The sequence below is a fragment of the Metopolophium dirhodum genome, chromosome 1 (assembly GCF_019925205.1).
Source record: "Metopolophium dirhodum isolate CAU chromosome 1, ASM1992520v1, whole genome shotgun sequence".
NCBI classification, from domain to species: Eukaryota; Metazoa; Arthropoda; class Insecta; order Hemiptera; family Aphididae; genus Metopolophium; species Metopolophium dirhodum.
The window spans coordinates 73540854-73549302 of NC_083560.1; the positions used below are offsets into that span (position 1 = coordinate 73540854).

General features: G+C 27.0%; 1 long non-coding RNA gene across 3 annotated transcripts; it reads right to left on the bottom strand.

The window, feature by feature from the left end:
- Nucleotides 1-246: 246 nt before the first annotated feature.
- Nucleotides 247-8209, bottom strand: LOC132936349 (uncharacterized). Of its 3 annotated transcripts, none has more exons than XR_009663441.1 (8): nucleotides 8053-8209; nucleotides 7579-7731; nucleotides 6897-7031; nucleotides 6170-6245; nucleotides 5960-6094; nucleotides 5733-5878; nucleotides 5592-5669; nucleotides 247-2893 (listed from the first exon to the last, which is right to left on the bottom strand). It is a non-coding gene; the product is annotated as an uncharacterized LOC132936349 (long non-coding RNA). The 3 variants fall into 3 exon arrangements; XR_009663443.1 differs by having other exon boundaries at nucleotides 7525-7731; XR_009663442.1 differs by having other exon boundaries at nucleotides 7912-8209.
- Between the last annotated feature and the right edge of the window lie 240 nt (nucleotides 8210-8449).

Here is an 8449-nt window from a genome sequence, read left to right on the forward strand (position 1 = left end):
ATTAACTTAACTTTTAACTTAACTTATTAACTCATTAATGCCAGCTTTGGGTATTTACATATAATGTAGAAGTTTTTGAACAAAATAAATCTAAAATATTATAACACATTTAAACATAATATTTCTTCTAACATTAGTTAGGTACCGTAATCTTTAATAATATTGTTGTTTAAAATATCTAAAACGTAAGGTTCGAAAAAAATTCAGTTGACTTGTTAATATTTTCATAATCTATAAATAATCATGTTAGGTAAAGATTTTAATTTAATTTAATTAAAACAATCAATGATTTGTACAAGTTACCTGCAGTCTGCAGACATCTAACATTAATACATATTACATAATATATAATGGTAAAATTAAACACAATACTATTGATCTATATGATTATAATATCAATATTTTTGGTACCTATATAGTATATCCATAAACGCAAGGATGCCCAGGTTAAACTTCCAACCGGGGCAAGATAAGTATTACATATAATTTAATATCAATCATAGTGATGTTAATATTAAAGTATATGCAGCTTATTATAACGTATAATATACGTTTAGCCAAGTTTATTTTTCGTGTACGATAAGTAGAATCAGTGGCGTAGTCAGGAATTTTGTATGGGGGGCCACTAGTTAGAACGATGAACTATAATATTCGTTAATCGGAAAAAATAGTCCCGAAAAAAATGAATGAAAATATATCAAAATATGTTAAAACTGTATTGAAAAATACATTAAAGTTACATAAAAAATAGCACGGAGCTTACATACATTGTAATATATATATTTAATTTTCAAGTTCCCTAATGAAGATCATATTTTTGGCTTTTGCTATAATTTAGTAGTTTACTATTTAGTTTTAGTGTAATGATAATATGGTATATATCAAATTGTAGAGATAACTATAAAAAGTTTCATATTATAATAATTATTCATCAAAAATTAAAAAGTAATTGCAGAGGTAATTTTTAAAAAAATTTAGTTTGTTATAAACTTATAATAGGAAATTCATTCTGGATGGTTTTTCAAATGTAGTAGACTAATAAATATATACGAAATTACTATAGATACTTATAATTTGAACTTTAATTAGAAACATTACATAAAAACAAACGTTTTTTTGGTATAATAATAGGTTATATGTATACTCGCCTATAAACAAGCCTTTTTAACAGTCGTAAGACATACCATACGAAAGAGGTGAACCTAATTATAATATTACATTTTTATTATTTTATAGCATTATTATTAAAATTATATGGGTACTATAAATGTATTTATTATTGTCTATTGTATTACATTTTATTATTTTGGACTTGTATTAAATTTATTAAAATTTTAAACAGGGTTCCACGAAAGTGGGTTATTCTGTAACCAGAAAATCTAAAAACTAAGTTTTTTTTTTATAGATATTTTTAGTTCAAATTTGGACAAAATTAGATATACTCTTATATTTAAACTAAAATAAACAATTTTAGTTTTCTGTTATGTTTTAACTATTATTCGTGGGTATTTAAAACTTCTTAAGCATATTATTCTATACAAATATGATGATAATCAAATATTAATAATTCAACTTAACCGGCTATCATATTATTAATAACAATATAAATTTTTCTAGGCTTTCAAACCATCTCCGCTGAGAATCTTCTTTCATATACCTATAGTGATATTATATGATTGAAATGATTGAATACAAATTTAACACCATCCATTACAGTGACCACTACCCAGACAGTATTTTGAAATGATAATATTATAATAATATTATAATCACAAATAATATTATTATAATAGTTTTAGTCAAACATATTGTGCTGTCTGGGTTGTAAGCCATACTGTACAACATAGCGACACCCACTTCCCAAATTTTTTTTTTTTGTTTAAGATAGAAAAATGTAGGAAAAATCTTATTAGATATAAAATGAAGATATTTAATGAATTTCTAACTGAAAATAACTTGTGAGGTTTAACAATTTTGACGAATTTTGTAAAATTTCTTCCTTCAGATGCTCATTAAAAATAATTGGGAATTCAACTTTTTTTTTAATTACATTATAATATAATAATAATTTGTGTTACGTTGTGGTACGTTGTATTAAATTTTCAAGTTTTTGGATGGAGCAAAAATTATTTATTGACAATAATTGAAAAAAAAAATGGATGTCACTCTGTTGTACAGTAGGTTACAAGTGGGTCACTGTATAATGGATTGTATTAAATTTGAATTCAATAATATAATATCATTGTGTACGAAAAACGATTCTGAGCGGAGACGGTATGTAAGCCTATAATATTACGATAGGTAGGCATATTTTATGATATTATTTTAAGTAAAGTAATTAATTTTAGTATTAGGCATTAGTATAAACTACAGTAGGTAAAATTAATTTTTTCCAAAAAAATTATATTTGAAAATGTCATTGCGTGTATATTAAGTATAACAATATACTCTAAAAGTTTCATATATCAACAATATTTTTTAGATTTATTGGTTGCAGTATGAACTATTTATGAGAATCTTTGTTTTAAATTTTCAATCCTTATAGTTTAAAAAAACTGAGCATTTTATAATTTTATAATTACAATGATTGATAAATTTCGTGATTTTGATCAATTTTGTCAAAATTCAAACTTCAAATGCTTATAAAAAAAATTTGTGCATATGTATTTTTAATATTTTTCAACCACTATCAATATATTAAGCTTCATCAAAACGTCGTAGTTCTTTTGAATGGTTTCGTAAACCGATTTTATATATTCCGATACTCTGTCATACACTGTGTTCAAAATCATCAGGTCCGTAAATTGATTTTTCGATGAATCTTACATTCTTTTGAATAGTCGAAATCGTGAACCACATTCATTACATTAGATGATGGTCAACTCGTGGTTTCCTAAAAAATAAAACAATACGGTTCTTTAGGTACAAATGTATAATTTATAAAATTGATTTACACAAGGTGTTATGTTATAATTAGAAGTAACTCCAAAGTCCCAACTGTTGGTAAGCATAGGCGAAACTAGGGTCAATTTTTGAGGGGGCTAGAATTTTATCAGCAGTTTTATCGCCCCTGCGTCCCCTAACTAATATACCCATTGGCTACTAATAATACACAAATAAGTTAATATAAATCAAGGAAGTGAATTAAAAAAAATGTAATTACAATTATAAATAATTATATACCTCGACAAATTTTTCATTCAACTTTTACTCAAATAGTCAAATACAAAATATACTTATAAAGTAATATCAAATCAATACTTACCTCCATCACAAGCTATTAGCTTACAGGAGGTAGGTAATCAAAACTGTACCTATTTGTTAAAAATGTTTAATTTGTAACCATTTATTTTGATTTCTAATAATAAAAATTTCTAATAAAAAAAAAAAAAAATACTACAAAAATCTTGTTTTAAATATTGCAGTAAGGCTAATTAATATACTATAGGTGGTATAACAAATATAACATTATATAAACTAGTGCTCATAGCGATACAATTGTATTGGAATTTGTAGTCAAAGTAATACCAATTAAGCTTGTTATTTCTATTTCATTATATTTGTATACAATATTGTTAAATTATATGTAAAATTAAAATCAATAAAAAGTGTATAAATCATTTTTATTGATAACTTAATGAGAACTTTTGATAAACATTAGGGCAAGCAAAATGTAATACCAGCTGCTAGTTTTATTTTTTGTAGGCAACCAAAAATCCTAATATTTGTTTCTGAGAAATTTAGGGTCATGAATGTTTTCTTTATACAATTTATGTTTTAACCTAAACTTAATTCGCTCCAATCATCGCTGAAAAACAAATCCTCCCAGATTATCAATTTGGTTTTCGTACCTCACATTCTACTATACACCAAGTCCACCGATTGGTAGATGCAATTTCCTACTCTCTTGAAAAAAAGTTGTACTGCACATGTGCTTTCTTAGATATCTCGCAGGCATTTGACCGTGTTTGGCATCAAGGTCTGTTATACAAACTGAAATCCTTCCTACCTACATCCTACTTCCTACTTTTCAAATCTTATCTTTCTGATCGCTCTTTTAAAATTTGCTATGGAACTGCCACGTCTGAAATAGCAAGTATAAATGCTGGAGTTCCTCAAGGTGGCATTTTATCCCCATTACTCTACAATATCTTTGTATCTGATCAACCCACGTCTCCAAATACCTCAGTCGCGGACTACGCGGATGATAAAGTGATTATCTCGATTAACGATGACCCATATTTGGCCTCCGCATATTTGCAAACCCATCTAGGTATGATGGAAAGATGGTATACCAAATGGAAATTTAAAGTAAATCAAAATAAATCAATACACACTACTTTTACACTAAGACAAGTACCTTGCCCAAGGGTACTACTTTATGACATCCCCATTCCTTCATCACCTTCAGTAAAATACCTCGGTCTAACCCTCGATCAACGCTTAACCTGGGCTCAACACATACGTGAAAAAAGACTCTCCCTAAACAATCGTCTACGTATGCTTAAGAATTTAATTGGCAACAAAGCCACCCCGATTAATATCAAACTTCTCTTGTATAAAACCTTATTAAAACCCATTTGGACATACGGATTGCAGCTATGGGGAAATGCTAAAAAGTCAAACCTGAATAAGATTCAAGCTTTCCAAAATATGACCTTAAGGAAAGTATTTAACGCACCTCCATATGTATCAAATCATACTCTACATTTAGATTGTAACTTAAATACTATTCATGACGAAGCTAAACGTTTTTATAAAAAATTTCATAACTGTCTATCCTCTCATTCAAATCCACTCATTAAAAACTTATCTTCCCTCACAATCCCAGGTAGCCCTCCAAGGCGACTTAAACGTATATGGTGCAGAGATTTACTACTTTAAATAATTATACAAGTTATAACTAAATATATAATATATTATATATTATATAAATACTAATATTTAACTAAACTCGCATTTAATTAAATCAAGACGAAAGTGTCATCAGTGGGTGGCTTCTTTCCTCAAACTTAAGTATCACCCTATTGTTTCTCTCCCTATCGCACATATACTTATTATGTCTACGATATAGATTGTATATATTCTTCTAAAAATAAAAAAAAAAAAAAAAAAAAACCTAAACTTAAATGATTTTTTATAATTTTTTAAATATTCCAAAAATATTAACAGTAAAAACTTGAAAACTGTCCCTTATATTATCATTTTTTATACACAATTACATTTTTTAAATATTAAATCTCATTTACAGCTTTTTATAGAAAGTTTTTTATATAAAATTAAAAATATTTAAAGTACATACGCACTAATTGTTTTTTATAAGTATTTATATTGAAGTTCAAAATATAATTATATTCCTAGTGACTTGTTACTACTATTCGCCACCACATAAACTATTATTATACTCAATTACATTTTCAAAATATTTTGATTAATTTTAAAGTATTTTTACTGTTAGCCTATTCACACTGTTCTACATTATGTCAGTATTGACTTATACGTAAACAACAGCTTGTAATATTATATGATATAACATTGTAACTATATATTATTATATAAAATGCGTGGTTTGTAAAAATATGTTGGCTTACTGTATTCTTAAGAGTGATATAAATATGTAAGAAAATATCTTTAGAAATATAGGCTGACAGACCATTGTTGAACATTTCCTAAAACAAATATAGTATAAAATATTTATTAGATATAAATTTAGATAATTATTAAATAATTACTTTTAGCTAATATTGGCTAATCATGGTGTGTAAAAATAAAATGTATCGTTCCTTTTGGAATGTATTGTGCATCATGCGGTTGAACTCCATCGCTTTTTTACAACTAATGGTTGTTTGAGTTCCTTCAACAATTCAATGGCAAGATGCTAAAATAAAAATTTGATTTAAATAGATACTTCTTAACATTATTTCTTAACTTTATTTTTTACAATATTTGTAAGAGGTACCTTTGAATATGGAATAATCTTTAATACAATATTAGCAACAGCCCAAATAGCTGCTTAATCTTCTAGAACTGGTATTGCAAATTGTTCGGTTCTGCAGATTGTTCTTGAGCTTGTCCAACATTTTTTTGGGTTAGCCTAGTATTAATAAAACATTACAATGCCATACAATATGAAATACAAAATAAATATTAAAATAAAATAGTTACATACTTCTTTTTCTCAATTCTAGTTTTGACAAAGAAGCATATTTTGTTATATTTGCTTCTTCAGATTTTTTAGATTTTTCCTACATTAAATAATTATAATTAACATTTAAAATTTTTAATAAATAAATGGTGATAAGCAAGACTGGGCATTAACGAGTTAGAAAGTTAAAATTAAATTAACTTTTTAACTTAACTAGTTACTTTTACCTTTTCATTAACTTAACTGTTAACTTATTAAATTTCTTTCTTAATTAACGTGAAATTAACGAGTTAATTTTTCATTTTAAGAAGTAAGTTAAGTTAATTTATTTTGTTTTTAATTTTATAATATTTCACTATTTCACTATTTCAGTCTATTTTGTTTTCATGTAAAAAATATGTATCGTGAATTGTTTTAAGTTAAAAATGTATATCATTTGTATCTAACTTATATGGAAATACTGTATGAAGTATTAACACTATATCCTATAATTTAGTTTTGGGTCGGAAAAAAATTAAGTACGCTAGCGTTGTATAAACAAATTAACTTTTTTTTAACTTAATAAAAAGTTAACAAAAAGTGTGTATTAACTTTTAACTTAACTGAGTTAACCTATAGTTAAATTAACTTTTAACTTTTAACTTTTTGTTATTGGTGCATATTAACTTTACTTAACTTAGTTAAAAAAAATTATTAACTTTCCCAGCCTTGGTGATAAGTGATGAGAAGTAATAATTAATCAATTTCTTACCTACTAGATTCTAGCTTTCCTTGTGACCCAAATTAATAACATTAATCTCCAACTTGTCTCCAATACTTTATCGTCATCAGTCCATCCCCACATTTTTCTTAATACAACAATACGTCATAGTAAGCACTTTGTCACCTAATTTAAATAAAATATTATAATTCAGAAATAAAAAAACAAAATCTTATGTAGAATTCATTAAATTTGCTCATGTTCAGAGAAGTAAGAGTTTTGCTAGGAATCAGATTTATATGCAATAAAAATTAATAAAAATTAAGAAATATGCTTTTAAAAATATAGCCGATATGCTAGTATTTAGAAGCATATTAAAAAAAAGTATGAATTTAGATAGGTAGGTACAGCAATGTTTATTTATTCATTTATAATTGTATAATTATTAATTAAAAAATTATTATGAGGTAAATTTAGGCTGAATTTCAGTCTTATAAAAGACTATATAATAATATAGAACCTATAAAAACCCAAGAAGTTTAAGAGTCTTATTACACATAGACAGAAACCCAGATCACAAAGTGATTCACCAAACATTTGGATTGCAGATCTATTTCTTATATATGTATTTAGAGCAGTTTTTAGTATGCGTGAAAGTCATTAATAATGTATACTTAACCGTACAGTTATTGTAAAAAAATTAACCACAGCCAATTCGTATTGTTACCATTACCTATGAAATCAGGTACATCAATCGAGTCTGAAACAGTCACATTTCCTGGTACACAAAAAGAGTCTGTTTTCATCATGTCATCGGGTATACACACTGAGTCTGTTTTCGTCATGTCGTCAAATAAACAAACAATAGCCAACAGGATATTCGGAGCTGTTTAAAAAAAAAACCCTTTTAATTGAGACGTGGTGATAATATATGTTTGTATATTATGTTTTCGTTGTATCGAAGACGCAGATAGCTTGACGTGCAAATCAATACTTAATAATATAAACAAGAATTTGAGAGTATATACGACAGCGGACAAGAAAATGTTAAGGGCGAAATACGTACAAGTAAAAAAGGTGAAACGAGTTAGGACGGTATCAATCAATTTAGCGCCGGATAACGCGATTTGACTAGATCTAATAAACGCAAATGGCACAAGCAGACAGACAGAACAAACCAGCGGTCATCGTTACGATTTGCATTTACCGAAGGGCTATCAAAATCCACAGTTTTCACAACATCCTGATTCAGATCGCTGGAAAATCATAATTGAGTGAGTTATTGTGCCACTAAATTGTCAACAGTCTACAACAGTATTTACATTTTGTCATGAGTAATAATTATTACTGAATAGTGATTTATACTGACTAGTGATTACTGATTAGTGAGTGTTATCATTTGACCGCCGTCCGGCATGTCATGAGATTGCATTAGTTGGAGGCACGGGCGCACGCTTAGATCATAATATTATTATTATACAATTAGTAGGTACCTATATGATTTAATGGCGCACGGCTACAGTTTTCTTTAATAATTGTGGTTCGAGACTTGAGGGCGTCTCTGTCATACATATAATAAAATAATTAAATCTATTGACTATTAT